General features: G+C 43.0%; 1 protein-coding gene across 2 annotated transcripts in view; it reads left to right on the top strand.

The window, feature by feature from the left end:
* The first annotated feature begins 5,396 nt into the window (after positions 1 to 5,396).
* LOC124001144 (FHF complex subunit HOOK interacting protein 1A-like) overlaps positions 5,397 to 15,921 on the top strand; it is a 44,659-nt gene continuing 34,134 nt past the window's right edge. For both annotated transcript variants that reach the window (XM_046307738.1, XM_046307737.1), the window contains exon 1: positions 5,397 to 5,684. The gene's annotated coding sequence lies outside the window, so the exon portion shown is untranslated. The remainder of the gene's footprint in view (positions 5,685 to 15,921) is intronic.

The raw sequence follows: 15,921 nt of genomic DNA, 5'->3' as shown, positions 1-15,921 counted from the left end.
CCCATAGATACCCAGACGGCCGCCCATAGTGATGATGCTATAGTTCACCTGTCATTCAATACATGTTACGGCTTGCAGAGACAGGCAGGAGCTGTTTTTTGTTGTTGTTGAAGCACATACAAATGAAAAGGCAGCATACTACTTTACATATTAGCCTACTAACTGGGTTGAGTTGTGTAATAACAAATGTAGTTATTTAAGCTAGAAGCAATGATTAAATATACAAATGTATATTTTTCTCTTCAAGGTAATCTGAATTCCATACTGTATGAACTCTTCCCTCCCAACCTGTTGCACCACCAGTGTGTGACTCGCACCCGACTCGGGTGAAGACCAGACAGTCTCCCACTTCGTCTCCTTAGGGCTTGGTAGTTCCACGGGTATTATCTTGTTAGACAAAGAACAGTTAGCCAGTAAAGACCACTCATTTACAGCAGAATGGTCTGACTCACCACAACCAGCCTCTGTGACCATTTGTTTGACGATGATAGTTTGGTTTGAGTCATGAGTAAAAACAAAGACTTGTATATCTATTGTGAAGCATAGACAAAAAAGCACATACATTTAATTCTATCTCTATTACAGTATAGCCTACCATTGCATCTAGGAAATCAAATGGCTGAGGTAGTATTTTGAATCCTATTTTGGGTGTTTCTCATCTATGAATTAATCCCCAAGTTTGATATTTGAATATTGGCACACAGTCCAAACACACATGTTCTCTACAGCATAGAGACAGAGAAATACCACAGTGACTGTCTGAAAGATTCATAGTAAACTGAGCAATTTCTCAGGAGATGTACTTCAAATTATAAGCACTAGATGTCCCTATCTACCTGGTTTATTTCTACTAGCCAGCACCAAATGTTGTCACATGCTTCTTAAACAACAGGTGACGACTACCAGGAAAATGCCTACTACAGCCCTTCCCAACAATGCAGAGAGAAAGAAAATAGAGAAATAATAAACGGAATAATAAATACACAATGAGTTGCTTGTTTACAAAGGTATCAGGTAACCATAAAGTTCAGGATAGACAGTATTTTTATGTTTAAAAAAATAAAAGTAGAAATGATACATGTGTGCATATACTTTTCACAATACACAATGTGCAAATAAACATATTCTAGAATGTCAATTCCTCATCCGCTATGAGAAGTCTACTTAGTCTGCCATGACCAAGAACACAGGTTTACCTTGTTTTTACAACAGAGACTAATAACACGGCGAATAGCTGCTCCAACTCGGGCCCTGTGACGAGAATGGCAGCTGGCAACAGAGCTCCTTAGAACAGGTGACACTGTTAACAGTCCTGTTCAGTCATGGTTGTTGATCTCCGAACAGGATTTGGGTGGACACAGTTGTCTATGTTTGTATGGTTTTACATTGCCATTCAAGTATTATTGTTTAGGATGGAATAGCCTAGTCCTTTGATCATCTGGGCTGGGCAGGATAAAAAGAAGCGTTGAAATACAGGGCTAAAATCCTTGTTTTGTATAGAAAACAATTGTGTGAAGGGCAATCATTTACAGTGCATTGACTTCTCACACTGCTCTCACATTCACAAACTAGTGATGGGTCGTTCGCGAAACGAGTCGGCTCTAAGAGCTCTTGTAGCTCTTGTAGGTGAATGTTGGGAGCCGGCTCGCATATCAGAAGAGCCAAATCTATTTATAAAATATTTTTTTAAATTAAGATATGAATAATCAAAAGATGAGAATTAATAGAATTAACTCATTCAAATAACAAAAAAATGTATAAAATAATATAGGCCTAAATGCTCAAGCGCACACATATTCGCTCTGACTGTCTGCTCAGACTAACAGCCTCACCTGTTGTTCCTGTCAATCAGACATGCAGTGTCAACCAATGAACCAAAGATGCGTGAGGGAGGGCCGAGCCAACTCACTCACAGTCACACACTTTGCAGCCGAGGAGAGAGAGGAAGGACAGCTGTGAAAACAACAGCTGGAAAATTAGTCGGAAGCACATTTGGATGCATTTGAATAATGTAGACAACGTTAGAGCACAGTGTAGAATTTGCCAAAACAAAATCTCATATAAGCAGGTTCTATGCACAACCTACACCGGTATATGCGAACTGTGCACCCAACTGTGAAGCTAGCTGTAGTGGAGCTTCGAGAAACTAGCGGGCCTGCTAGTGAAAGTGGTGGAGCCAGCACCTCCACACGTGGAGATGTATCCACTCAGTCAAGTAGGCCTACTTCGCGACTCACAGCAACGCACTCTTCTATGGACCAGTTTATGCCAAAGTCTATGCCTGTAGCAAAACAAGGACAAATTGATATTGCATTGGCTAAAATGATTGACCCCGATTTCCAGCCATTTTCGATCGTGGAGGACAGAGGTTTTAGAAATTATAGCAATAGTCTAAATCCAATGCAGGAAAACCCTTTCAAAATCACTTATTCCACAACGGTACGAGATTACACAGGCTTCAGTATGGGAAAGAGTCCAAAACGCCACTGCAGTTTCCCTTACCACTGACTGCAGGACATCAAGGGTAACCACTCCTTAAATGTCGGTTACATGTGACTTCATTTAAGATTTTTTGATGATTAGCTGTCTTCTGGACTGCTGTGTGTTCAGCGACAGACACACCCCAGAGAACTTGGCAGAGGAACTGTTGAGAGTGGCCAGAGAATTGCAAGTAGATGGAAAAGTGTTTCTTTGTGTTAGCGACAATGCAGCTAACTTAACCAAAGCCATGAACATTTTTAAATGGACCCATCACCCATGTCTTGCCCACACAATCAACCTGATTGTAAGAGATGCTATGAAGGTGATGAAGCCCACTGTGGACAAAGTGAAAGCAGCTGTGGAATACTTCCACAGGAGCACAGTGGGCTCTGAAAAACGAAAGTCTACACAATGCCAGATTGGGATGCCTGAGCTGAGGCCTAAACAAGACTGCACTTATAGGTGGAATTCAAAATGATATATGTTGAAGCGGTTTCTTGAGTCAAAGGATGCCATCTCAGCTTCCAGTATTTATGTTGCAGTAGTTTATGTGTTGGGTGGCTAGGGTCAGTCTTTTATATCTGGAGTATATCTGGAGTATTTCTGTAGTCTTATCCTGTATCTTGTGTGGATTTAAGTATGCTCTCTCTAATTCTCTATTTCTTTCTTTCTCTCTCAGAGGACCTGAGCCCTAGGACCATGCTTCAGGACTACCTGGCACGATGACTCCTTGCTGTCCCCAGTCCACCTGGCCGTGCTGCTGCTCCAGTTTCAACTGTTCTGCCTATGGATCCCTGACCTGTTCACAGGACGTGCTACCTGTCCCAGACCTGCTGTTTTCAACTCTCTAGAGACAGCAGGAGTGGTAGAGATACTCTAAATGATCGGCTATGAAAAGCCAACTGACATTTACTCCTGAGGTGCTGACTTGTTGCACCCTCGACAACTACTGTGATTATTATTATTTGACCCTGCTGGTCATCTATGAACATTTGAACATCTTGGCCACGTTCTGTTATAATCTCAACTCGGCACAGCCAGAAGAGGACTGGCCACCCTTCATAGCCTTGTTCCTCTCCAGGTTTCTTCCTAGGTTCTGGCCTTTCTAGGGAGTTTTTCCTAGCCACCGTGCTTCTACACCTGCATTGCTTGCTGTTTGGGGTTTTAGGCTGGGTTTCTGTACAGCACTTTGAGATATCAGCTGATGTAAGAAGGGCTTTATAAATACATTTCATTTGTTCATCTCTACCCTGGCCATTGTCAATGCACCTATTGATGCTCTGACCTAAGAGGAATGGGAGGTTGGCCATTGTCAATGCACCTGTTGATGCTCTGACCTAAGAGGAATGGGAGGTTGGCCATTGTCAATGCACCTGTTGATGCTCTGACCTAAGAGGAATGGGAGGTTAGCCATTGTCAATGCACCTGTTGATGCTCTGACCTAAGAGGAATGGGAGGTGGTGGAGGAGGTGTGCAGAGTCCTGGAACCCTTTGAGCAGGTCACTGTGGAGATCAGTGGAGAGAGGTACAGTAAGCAGTTATTATTGAATCCAGTATTATATATGTATATGAGCAGTAGATGAGAATGTAGTATCAGTACACAAAACATGAACCTAAACTAATAAGTTACTGTTCTCTCTTTTCAGCTATGTGACAGCCTCAAAAATGATACTCCCGTGTCAGGGTCTGTAGCGAATCACAGCCAGTCGCCAGAGAGAAGCAAATGTAAGCACAGGACATGTGACAGAGTTGATGGACACCCTATATTCATCAATGGACAGAAAGTTCCACAGAATGGAATATAATCACGTGCTATTAGAAACCTCTGCACTTGACCCCAGGTTTAAGAAGTTAGCCTTCAGTGATGCCAGAGCGATTTATGAGGCTCTTCAAAGAATAACCTCAGCAGCAGGGAGGGACAGCCCCAGCAATCAGCTGGCTCAGGAAGAAGAGGGATCAGATGGAGCAGATGCACCAGCAGTAGTGCCATAAAAGTCTGCTGTTTGGATGCTGTTTGATGAGAGAGCAACTGGGGATGCAACACGAAGGAATCTCTCAGCAGATTCCAAAATTGAGGTCTGATCGTATTTGGAAGAGCCCCTCTGAAGATGGTGGTAGAACAAAGCTTCCTAAAGTCATGACAGGGAGACTCTGCATAGTGGTCACGTCCGTTCCCTCTGAGAGGGTCTTCTCGAAAATGAGACAAATAATTACTGATAGAAGAAACCACATCAGCTACTCGTAAGTGAGGCATCTTGCATTTCCGAATGCAAATCTCTCATAAAAGCAAAATATGGTCAACATTGCTGTTGGTTATAACATGACAATAAAGAAGAGAGAGAAAAGAGGGACCAGTTTAATGTATTAAGTGGGATGCTGCAGTTTTGCACATTGTTATTTATTTTTCTTTGATTTGGTGCAATATTCTATTATTATGTTGTTCAGATTGTATTCGTTTTGAATGGTTAGATTTATATGCACTTTGCATTGCTTGCTGTTTGGGGTTTTAGGCTGGGTTTCTGTACAGCACTTTGAGATATCAACTGATGTACGAAGGGCTATATAAATACATTTGATTTGATTTGACTTTATTTATATACATTAAAAAGTTATACTTTATATTAAAATGTTTAATAGCTTTCTTTTTCATAACAAACCAATGCATTTTTAAATACATTGTGGTTAAGGTAGAGTATGATTTCCTTTAATCATTTAATTCGAACACCAATCATAGTCAAACTAAACTGTTTGACTTGAAAAAATACAAAACATATTTTTTTTAAAGAGCGGTTTGGCAGCCAAAAGAGCCTGCTCTTTTCAGTAAGCTGAGCCGAAGGAGCCGGAATGCCGTTCATCATCACAAACTGCTGTGGGCACAAAGAGGGAGGAGCCTAAAGCTTAGTGTGCTCGCGACGCTCACCTATGTATACTACCTACAGTAAGCAGACTGACTGGTTGGCGACCTTGTTAGCTAAGTAGCTTATATCTTTACTTTTCTAATAGAATGCGACATTAAACCAGGGAAATTGAACAACGTTCTGCTGGAGAATTAGTGATTTTCGAGAGGGTTATGTACATTTGTGTTGGAAAGACGCTCATAGGAAAGTAGGGTAAAAGGTTGATTTTGCTCCGCATCTTGAAGCTGTGCGGTGTTGTTACACGAAGTCGGCTAAGTTACTTGCACTTCTGAGACTCAGCCTACGGTATGATATTTCAGTTGGTCTTACTACATATAGACTACAACTAATGTATTGTTTGTAAATGACGGATTTTTATAAAGTAAATAACTTAGACAAGACATTGTTAATGTATTTTGCTGCTTGTCAAGTGACCCTTGACTGTCTGACTCTGTCAAGGCATAATGTGACACGTTTACATGTCGGTTGTTATCATGGGGTTGTCTTTTTATAAACATGTATATCAGAGAGACTTGTCATCTGTCCTGGGCACACTTTTAAACTTGTTCTGAGAAATATCTGTCTATACAGCTTGATTCTTGCAAATGCCTGGACACAATCTGTCACCTTTCATTCACCTTTATTGTGCCTCACGTGACATTTTGCAAAAGTTTATTGCTGATGTTATCCACATGTTAATGCTGTGGGGCCCAGACGAATGTGTTTAATCAGACCCACGAACATAAAGTACATTTGGCATCTACTGTAACATAATTATTTGTAGCCTTTCTGCTATTCGTTCTGCAGAGGTTAACAGATATGTGACAAACACACACTCTTCCAACTTCAGCAAACTTGGGAAACAAAACATGGTAGTATGAAGGGTATTTTTGAAAGGAGTTTTGGACCGGACTGGTACTCTTATCATCTTTCTGTGATGAAGAGGTCAGGGTATTGGGTTACTACTTCATGGGATCACATTCAAACAGACACCCATCAATGTTTCATGGTTGGCCATATTTTATTTACAATCTGGTTGGGTGTGGACCGTTCTTTATACCTCAATGGTGTGGACTATACAGGGATTGATTTACATCAAAGTTGTTATAGGAAAATCAGTGTTGATACAAATTGATTTGAACACATTTAGACTTGACGCAAAAACCCCTACTCTGTATAATCAAACTCAGTCAAAGCTGTTTGCTATATGCAGTGTATTTGCAGTGAACTTTTTCGAGAAATGAATTGAATTATGCTTTGGTGATTTCAAACTGTCAGCACACTCACTGTGGGGGTTGGGTTGGCAGTTGGCTCTAGAAAATGCACACAGAGGGCAAAGCTTTTTGAAGTCCTTTAATTTACTCCTGCGAACTCTTATTGGATGTTACAGACAATGTTTAATTCTAGCACGCTGACTAAATTGATCTGATTTTCAGCTCAGGTGTCGTTTCTGTATAATAGTAGGAAGAGTTGATACCAGGCTCAGTTGTCCTGATTAGTGTAAATATGAGGGTTGATGTCATGAAAGTACAGTATGTGCTGAATAACTATGCTAATCTGAATTGTGGACTTGTTGGAATTGGGATTTCACAGTATGTACAGTAGTGTCTATTTGTGTACTTGTGTTTACATTTGCGTGCATTTTCCATGTGGCTTTCCAGGCCAATGAGAATGGCAGTCTGTTCCTTGACCAGTGGAAGCTGGTGGGAGGAACTGTGGGAGGACGGGCTCATTGTAATGGCTGGAATGGAATAAATGGAATGCTATCAAACAGATCAAACATGTGGAAACCACGTTTGACTCTGTTCCAATTATTCCATTCCAGCCATTACAATGAGCCCATCCTCCTATAGCTCCTCACACCAGCCTCCCCTGCACTTGACACACACCTCACCTTCATATGGCCTTTCCAGAATTCTAGTTTACCCTCTTACTGACCTACTAGTACACAGCTTTAAGATCCTCTGCCTCGTGATCATTAACCACACAGAATAGTGAGGTCATATCCCACAAGCCTCATCGCTCCAACTGAGGCACCTTGCATTGAGGGCTGTGATATATAGGGCCTATACCTAACGTAAACAAATAATTCATAGCACTATGTCAACATAGCAGGGGACTGAGACTTTATATAGCAAGATATTGGCTTTGTAACGCGTGAATGCACTGGAAAAGTAAGGAGTTTTTCTGCTAAGTAACCACATGTGTGTGTGTGATCAGGTCAAGTGAGGAGGCAATGGTTGTCCCTTTTAAATCTCTGACATGCATGTCAATGGAGCATTACACAGGCCGGCTGGTTTAGTTTCACATAGTGGAATGTCTGGTTTGACCACTTCAGTCTACTGTGAGACCTGTAGGGCTAACCCAAGCTATTCATGTAAGAGCAGAGTGTAGTCTGGACTCTACGGTTAACTTTTTTTACAAGGCGCACGCGTGTGCCTAAGTTGAAAAATGTAGGTGCACACAAAGAAATTTAGGAGCACAATTAAGATTATTTGTGATATTAAAGCCAGAATCTTACATTTTTCTCTGCTCACTGGTGCTCCTAAATAACAATTCCGGGTCGCACAGCAAAACATTTAGGTGCATATGCGAGTAAAATGCTCTCACTGTAGAGCCCTGGTAGGGATGAGATTAGTGTTTTCTCATCGCAGGTTAGGTCTTCTGTGAATGGCATGAGATCGCAGTACACATACACACACACTAAACAAAGTTATACCCTATGGATTATATGGTTGAAGATAAGACTTAATTCAGTGGGAGTTGGATAGGACAGAGTATCATGTAACACAGTTTACCCAGGGCACTGAGATATGAATATAATCGTGTACTCATCAACCTCCATTGGCTATTTCTAACACATGGTGCAACACTTCATAAGCTATGTGTGTGTCAGTGAACAGTTGGTGTTCTCTCTACGTCATGGATGGTTGTCAATCAGAAGGCACAAGCAGCTGAGAGTGCTGCTAACTAGTGATCCTTGAGCTTGAGGTCCTTCCGCTTATCTTGACAGGCTGTTGTTAACGTTGCAGAATGTGCTGCTTTTTCAACAAGCACAGGGGGCATGCTCGGTTAAGTTTGTTTTGAAAAACATCTCTCTCTGACTAGGCCAGGGAACAAAGTGACCAACCATGCAGGGCAGCATGAGGTAGCATAAACCCAGGCCACCGTGTGACTGGAACAGGGAAGGAACAGGTGTGTGGGACAGCCACCATGCCAACAGCGGTGGCTGTGATGACTCACCGGCCCACCAACCAAGCTGTCTCCCTTTCTCCCAGTTTCTCACACTGGCCATGGCCTCAGCCCAGCTCAGGCTCAGCATTGTCCCGTGTTTGGGATTACACCCCCCCCCCCCTCCCCTTACCTCCCTGTCTACCCTCCCTGCCCCGTCTTGCGACCCCAGTGAGGGGTCAGTGAGAACAAGGGAGCCGTATAGAGAGGGCCACTTGCTGGAGTTGTTAACATAGTCTTAACCTAATCCGCTGGGGATGACTGACTGTCGCCCATACCTCTGAACCTTAACTCAACTGTTATGTAACTTTTTGAACTGAAAGTCTCCACTAAGTAACTATATTATCTATTGTTGATTGAACTGAAAATATCTACTAAGTAAAGGGAAAGGGGGGAGACCTAGTAAGTTTCACAATTGAATGCATTCAACCAAAATGTGTCTTCTGCATTTAACCCAACCCCTATGAATCAGAGAGGTGGAGGGGGCAGCCTTCATCGAGGGGGCAGCCACGTCATCGGCGCCCTGGGAGCAGTTGTTTGTTGGGGGTTAACTGCTTTGCTTAAGGGCAGAACGGCAGATTTTTCCACCTTGACGACTCGGGGATTCGAACCAGCGATCTTTCGGTTAAGTACCTCTTATTGTTTACTGTTGATTACCACTTATTGAGAAGTATGAAGTATGAAGAAGCTGTCTCGTATTTGACATGGCATGTTCCTTAAAGGTAGATTTTATTTTATTTTTTCCTTCTCACGTAACTACAGTCACGTTTACTTCTACCTGTTTACTTTTTTCTTGAATGTGCTTCTCTTTGACTAAGCTGAGACACCGTAGCTTGTTTTTGTCTCAGGATACATCACAAATTGCAGGACATCCAACAACCTTAAATGACCTCCAATTAGTGGTCGACCGATTCTAATTTTTCGATGCCGATTTATTGGAGGACCAAAAAAAAAAGCTGATACCGATTAATCGGCCGATTTTTAGTGTTGCCAGTGTAACAGTATAGCTTCTGTCCCTCTCCTCGCTCGCTCCTACCTGGGCTCGAACCAGGAACACATCGACAACAGCCACCCTCGAAGCAGCGTTATCCGTCACTCCACAACCACTCCAAGTCTCAGAGCGAGTGACGTTTGAAACGCTATTAGCGCGCACCCCGCTAACTAGCCAGCCATTTCACATCGGTTACACCAGCCTAATCTCGGGAGTTGATAGGCTTGAAGTCATAAACAGTGCAATGCTTGAAGCACCACGAAGAGCTGCTGGCAAAACGCACGAAAGTGCTGTTTGAATGAATGCTTACGAGCCTGCTGGTGCCCACCATCGCTCAGTCAGACTGCTATATCAAATCATAGACTTAATTATAACATAATAACACACAGAAATACGAGCCTTAGGTCGTTAATATTGTCAAATCCGGAAACTAGAATCTCGAAAACAAAACGTTTATTCTTCCAATGAAATACGGAACCGTTCCGTATTTTATCTAACGGGTGGCATCCATAAGTCTAAATATTCCTGTTACATTGCACAACCTTCAATGTTATGTCATAATTACGTAACATTCTGGCAAATTAGGCAGCCCAAACTGTTGCATATACACTGACTCTGCGTGCAATGAACGCAAGAGAAGTGACACAATTTCACATGGTTAATATTGCCTGCTAACCTGGATTTCTTTTAGCTAAATATGCAGGTTTAAAAATATATACTTCTGTGTATTGATTTTAAGAAAGGCATTGATGTTTATGGTTAGGTACACATTGGAACAAGGACAGTCCTTCTTCGCGAATACGCAAAATCAACATTGATTATATGCAACACAGGACACGCTAGATAAACTACTATTATTATCAACCATGTGAAGTTAACTGGTGATTATGATTGATTGTTTTTTATAAGTTAAGTTTAATGCTAGCTAGCAACTTACCTTGGCTTACTGCATTCGCATAACAGGCAGGCTCCTCGTGGAGTGCAATGAGAGGCAGGTGGTTAGAGTGTTGGACTAGTTAACTGTAAGGTTGCAGGATTGAATCCCCGAACTAACAAGGTAAAAAACATGTTGTTCTGCCGCTGAACAAGGCAGTTAACCCACCGTTCCTAGGCCGTCATTGAAAATAAGAATGTGTTCTTAACTGACTTGCCTGGTTAAATAAAGTAGCCTCCACTGCTCTCCATCTATAGAACAGCATGGTGTCTAGTGGGGAGACTGACTGGAGAGGGGAGAAACGGCAGTTCAAAAAACAGGTGCAACAGCAGTAGTAGTGTGCCTGTTGAGTCCAAACCAATGGAGCCTATTATCTCCTCTGATCTGGTTAATAACATGATGAGAGCGTGGCGAGGCCTAGTGCTTTTCATCCTTTCTGAGAAGGGCCCTACCAACATCACAGCCATGCTATGCTATTCATCCCTTCTGAGAAGGGCTCTACCAACATCACAGACATGCTATGCTATTCATCTCTTCTGAGAAGGGCTCTACCAACATCACAGACATGCTATGCTATTCATCCCTTCTGAGAAGGGCTCTACCAACATCACAGCCATGCTATGCTATTCATCCCTTCTGAGAAGGGCCCTACCAATATCACAGACATGCTATGCTATTCATCCCTTCTGAGAAGGGCTCTACCAACATCACAGCCATGCTATGCTATTCATCCCTTCTGAGAATGGCTCTACCAACATCACAGCCATGCTATGCTATTCATCCCTTCTGAGAAGGGCTCTACCAACATCACAGCCATGCTATGCTATGCTATTCATCCCTTCTGAGAAGGGCTCTACCAACATCACAGACATGCTATGCTATTCATCCCTTCTGAGAAGGGCTCTACCAACATCACAGCCATGCTATGCTATTCATCCCTTCTGAGAAGGGCTCTACCAACATCACAGCCATGCTATGCTATTCATCCCTTCTGAGAAGTGCTCTACCAACATCACAGACATGCTATGCTATTCATCTCTTCTGAGAAGGGCTCTACCAACATCACAGCCATGCTATGCTATTCATCCCTTCTGAGAAGGGCTCTACCAACATCACAGCCATGCTATGCTATTCATCCCTTCTGAGAAGGGCCCTACCAATATCACAGACATGCTATGCTATTCATCCCTTCTGAGAAGGGCTCTACCAACATCACAGCCATGCTATGCTATTCATCCCTTCTGAGAAGGGCTCTACCAACATCACAGCCATGCTATGCTATTCATCCCTTCTGAGAAGGGCTCTACCAACATCACAGCCATGCTTTGCTATTCATCCCTTCTGAGAAGGACTCTACCAACATCACAGCCATGCTATACCATGCTATGCTATTCATCCCTTCTGAGAAGGGCTCTACCAACATCACAGACATGCTATGCTATTCATCCCTTCTGAGAAGGGCTCTACCAACATCACAGCCATACTATGCTATTCATCCCTTCTGAGAAGGGCTCTACCAACATCACAGCCATACTATGCTATTCATCCCTTCTGAGAAGGGCTCTACCAACATCACAGCCATACTATGCTATTCATCCCTTCTGAGAAGGGCTCTACCAACATCACAGCCATACTATGCTATTCATCCCTTCTGAGAAGGGCTCTACCAACATCACAGCCATACTATGCTATTCATCCCTTCTGAGAAGGGCTCTACCAACATCACAGCCATACTATGCTATTCATCCCTTCTGAGAAGGGCTCTACCAACATCACAGCCATGCTATGCTATTCATCCCTTCTGAGAAGGGCTCTACCAACATCACAGCCATGCTATGCTATTCATCCCTTCTGAGAAGGGCTCTACCAACATCACAGCCATGCTATGCTATTCAGAGCTGCATCTCTGCTGTTACCAGACTCGTATTTACTATTGCTAATGCTGCACAATTTAAATATTTGCCATCTATTCTACTGAGCCATTTACTTTATGGTCGTATTCCTATCTTTTATTATTTCTTGTTGCGTTGTCGAGAAGGAACCTGACAGTAAGCGTTTCATTGGACAGTAGTGTATACAATGTGTATCCTTTACATAATCTCCATTCATTTATCTCTCCACCACGCCATCCCTCTATCCCCCCGCCATCTCGCCTTCATGCAAACACTCACCCCTTTCATCTCCTGTTGGCGCGGCAGCATGCAAACAAGGTAGAGAGGAAGCAGCAGCAGAGATCTGGATTGATGTTCCCACACTCAACCCATTGAGAATAGGTCAGGGGTTTATCCATGTTGCCATCAGATCTATCTACTCCCCTCCTGACTCCTGGCCTTTGTTGTTTACAGCTACATGGGGATAACGTCTGTGGAAAAGTATGTGGAAGTTCTGCTGTGGTACTGTTCTACTTAAAGTACACACGCAGTATTGTTTAACTAACATTGTGGGGACAAACAATTTATAAACATTCAAATCCTATATCCCTAACCTCTAACCTTAACCCAAAAACCTAATCTTAACACTAACTAACTAATTCTACCTTGACCCTAAACCTCCTAGAAATAGCATTTGACCTTGTGGGGACTTTTTATTTTTTATTATTTATTTTTTTCACCTTTATTTAACCAGGTAGGCAAGTTGAGAACAAGTTCTCATTTACAATTGCGACCTGGCCAAGATAATGCAAAGCAGTTGACACAAACAATGACACAGAGTCACACATGGAGTAAAACAAACATACAGTCAAAAATACAGTATAAACAAGTCTATATACGATGTGAGCAAATGACGTGAGATAAGGGAGTTAAAGGCAAAAAAAGGCCATGGTGGCAAAGTAAATACAATATAGCAAGTAAAACACTGGAATGGTAGATTTGCAATGGAAGAATGTGCAAAGTAGAAATAAAAATAATGGGGTGCAAAGGAGCAAAATTAATTAATTAATTAAATACAGGGAAAGAGGTAGTTGTTTGGGCTAAATTATAGGTGGGCTATGTACAGCTGCAGTAATCTGTGAGCTGCTCTGACAGTTGGTGCTTAAAGCTAGTGAGGGAGATAAGTGTTTCTAGTTTCAGAGATTTTTGTAGTTCGTTCCAGTCATTGGCAGCAGAGAACTGGAAGGAGAGGCGGCCAAAGAAAGAATTGGTTTTGGGGGTGACTAGAGAGTTATACCTGCTGGAGCGTGTGCTACAGGTGGGAGATGCTATGGTGACCAGTGAGCTGAGATAAGGGGGGACTTTACCTATCAGGGTCTTACATTTACATTTAAGTCATTTAGCAGACGCTCTTATCCAGTCTTGTAGATGACATGGAGCCAGTGGGTTTGGCGACGAGTATGAAGCGAGGGCCAGCCAAGGAGAGCGTACAGGTCGCAATGGTGGGTAGTATATGGGGCTTTGGTGACAAAACCGATTGCACTGTGATAGACTGCATCCAATTTGTTGAGTAGGGTATTGGAGGCTATTTTGTAAATGACATCGCCAAAGTCGAGGATTGGTAGGATGGTCAGTTTTACAAGGGTATGTTTGGCAGCATGAGTGAAGGATGCTTTGTTGCGAAATAGGAAGCCAATTCTAGATTTAACTTTGGATTGGAGATGTTTGATATGGGTCTGGAAGGAGAGTTTACAGTCTAACCAGACACCTAAGTATTTGTAGTTGTCCACGTATTCTAAGTCAGAACCATCCAGAGTAGTGATGTTGGACAGGTGGGCAGGTGCAGGTAGCGATCGGTTGAAGAGCATGCATTTAGTTTTACTTGTATTTAAGAGCAATTGGAGGCCACGGAAGGAGAGTTGTATGGCATTGAAGCTTGCCTGGAGGTTTGTTAACAGTGTCCAAAGAAGGGCCGGAAGTATACAGAATGGTCGTCTGTGTAGAGGTGGATCAGAGACTCACCAGCAGCAAGAGCGACCCCATTGATGTGTACAGAGAAGAGAATCGGTCAAAGAATTGAACCCTGTGGCACCCCCATAGAGACTGCCAGAGGTCAGGACAGCAGACCCTTCGATTTGACACACTGAACTGTATCAGAGAAGTAGTTGGTGAACCAGGCGAGGCAATCATTTGAGAAACCAAGACTGTCGAGTCTGCCGATGAGGATGTGGTGATTGACAGAGTCGAAAGCCTTGGCCAGATCAATGAATACGGCTGCACAGTAATGTTTCTTATCGATGGCGGTTAAGATATCGTTTAGGACCTTGAGCGTAGCTGAGGTGCACCCATGACCAGCTCTGAAAGCAGATTGCATAGCAGAGAAGGTATGGTGAGATTCGAAATGGTTGGTAATCTGTTTGTTGACTTGGCTTTCGAAAACCTTAGAAAGGCATGGTAGGATAGATATAGGTCTGTAGCAGTTTGGGTCAAGTGTGTCCCCCCTTTGAAGAGGGGGATGACCGCAGCTGCTTTCCAATCTTTGGGAATCTCAGACGACATGAAAGACATTTACATTTACATTTAAGTCATTTAGCAGACGCTCTTATCCAGAGCGACTTACAAATTGAACAGGCTAGTAATAGGGGTGGCAACCATTTCGGCAGATAATTTTAGAAAGAAAGGGTCCAGATTGTCTAGCCCGGCTGATTTGTAGGGGTCCAGATTTTGCAGCTCTTTCAGAACATCAGCTGAACGGATTTGGGAGAAGGAGAAATGGGGAAGGCTTGGGCGAGTTGCTGTGGGGGGTGCAGTGCTGTTGAAGGAGTAGCCAGGTGGAAACCATGGCCAGCCGTAGAAAAATGCTTATTGAAATTCTCAATTATGGTGGATTTATCAGTGGTGACAGTGTTTCCCATCTTCAGTGCAGTGGGCAGCTGGGAGGAGGTGTTCTTATTCTCCATGGACTTTACAGTGTCCCAGAACGTTTTTGAGTTAGGGTTGCAGGAAGCAAATTTCTGCTTGAATAAGCTAGCCTTGGCTTTTCTAACTGCTTGTGTATAATGGTTTCTAGCTTCCCTGAACAGCTGCATATCACGGGGGCTGTTCGATGCTAATGCAGAACGCCATAGGATGTTTTTGTGTTGGTTAAGGGCAGTCAGGTCTGGGGAGAACCAAGGGCTATATCTGTTCCTGGTTCTACATTTCTTGAATGGGGCATGTTTATTTAAGATGGTTAGGAAGGCATTTAAAAAAAATATCCAGGCATCCTCTACTCACGGGATGAGATCAATATCCTTCCAGGATACCCCGGCCAGGTCGATTAGAAAGGCCTGCTTGCTGAAGTGTTTCAGGGAGCGTTTGACAGTGATGAGTGGAGGTCGTTTGACCACTGACCCATTACGGATGCAGTCAATGAGGCAGTGATCGCTGAGATCTTGGTTGAAGACAGCAGAGGTGTATTTAGAGGGCAAGTTGGTTAGGATGATATCTATGAGGGTGCCTGTATTTTAAGGCTTT

The sequence above is a fragment of the Oncorhynchus gorbuscha genome, linkage group LG17 (assembly GCF_021184085.1).
Source record: "Oncorhynchus gorbuscha isolate QuinsamMale2020 ecotype Even-year linkage group LG17, OgorEven_v1.0, whole genome shotgun sequence".
Lineage (NCBI taxonomy): Eukaryota > Metazoa > Chordata > Actinopteri > Salmoniformes > Salmonidae > Oncorhynchus > Oncorhynchus gorbuscha.
This window is presented reverse-complemented; position numbering and strand designations above follow the sequence as displayed.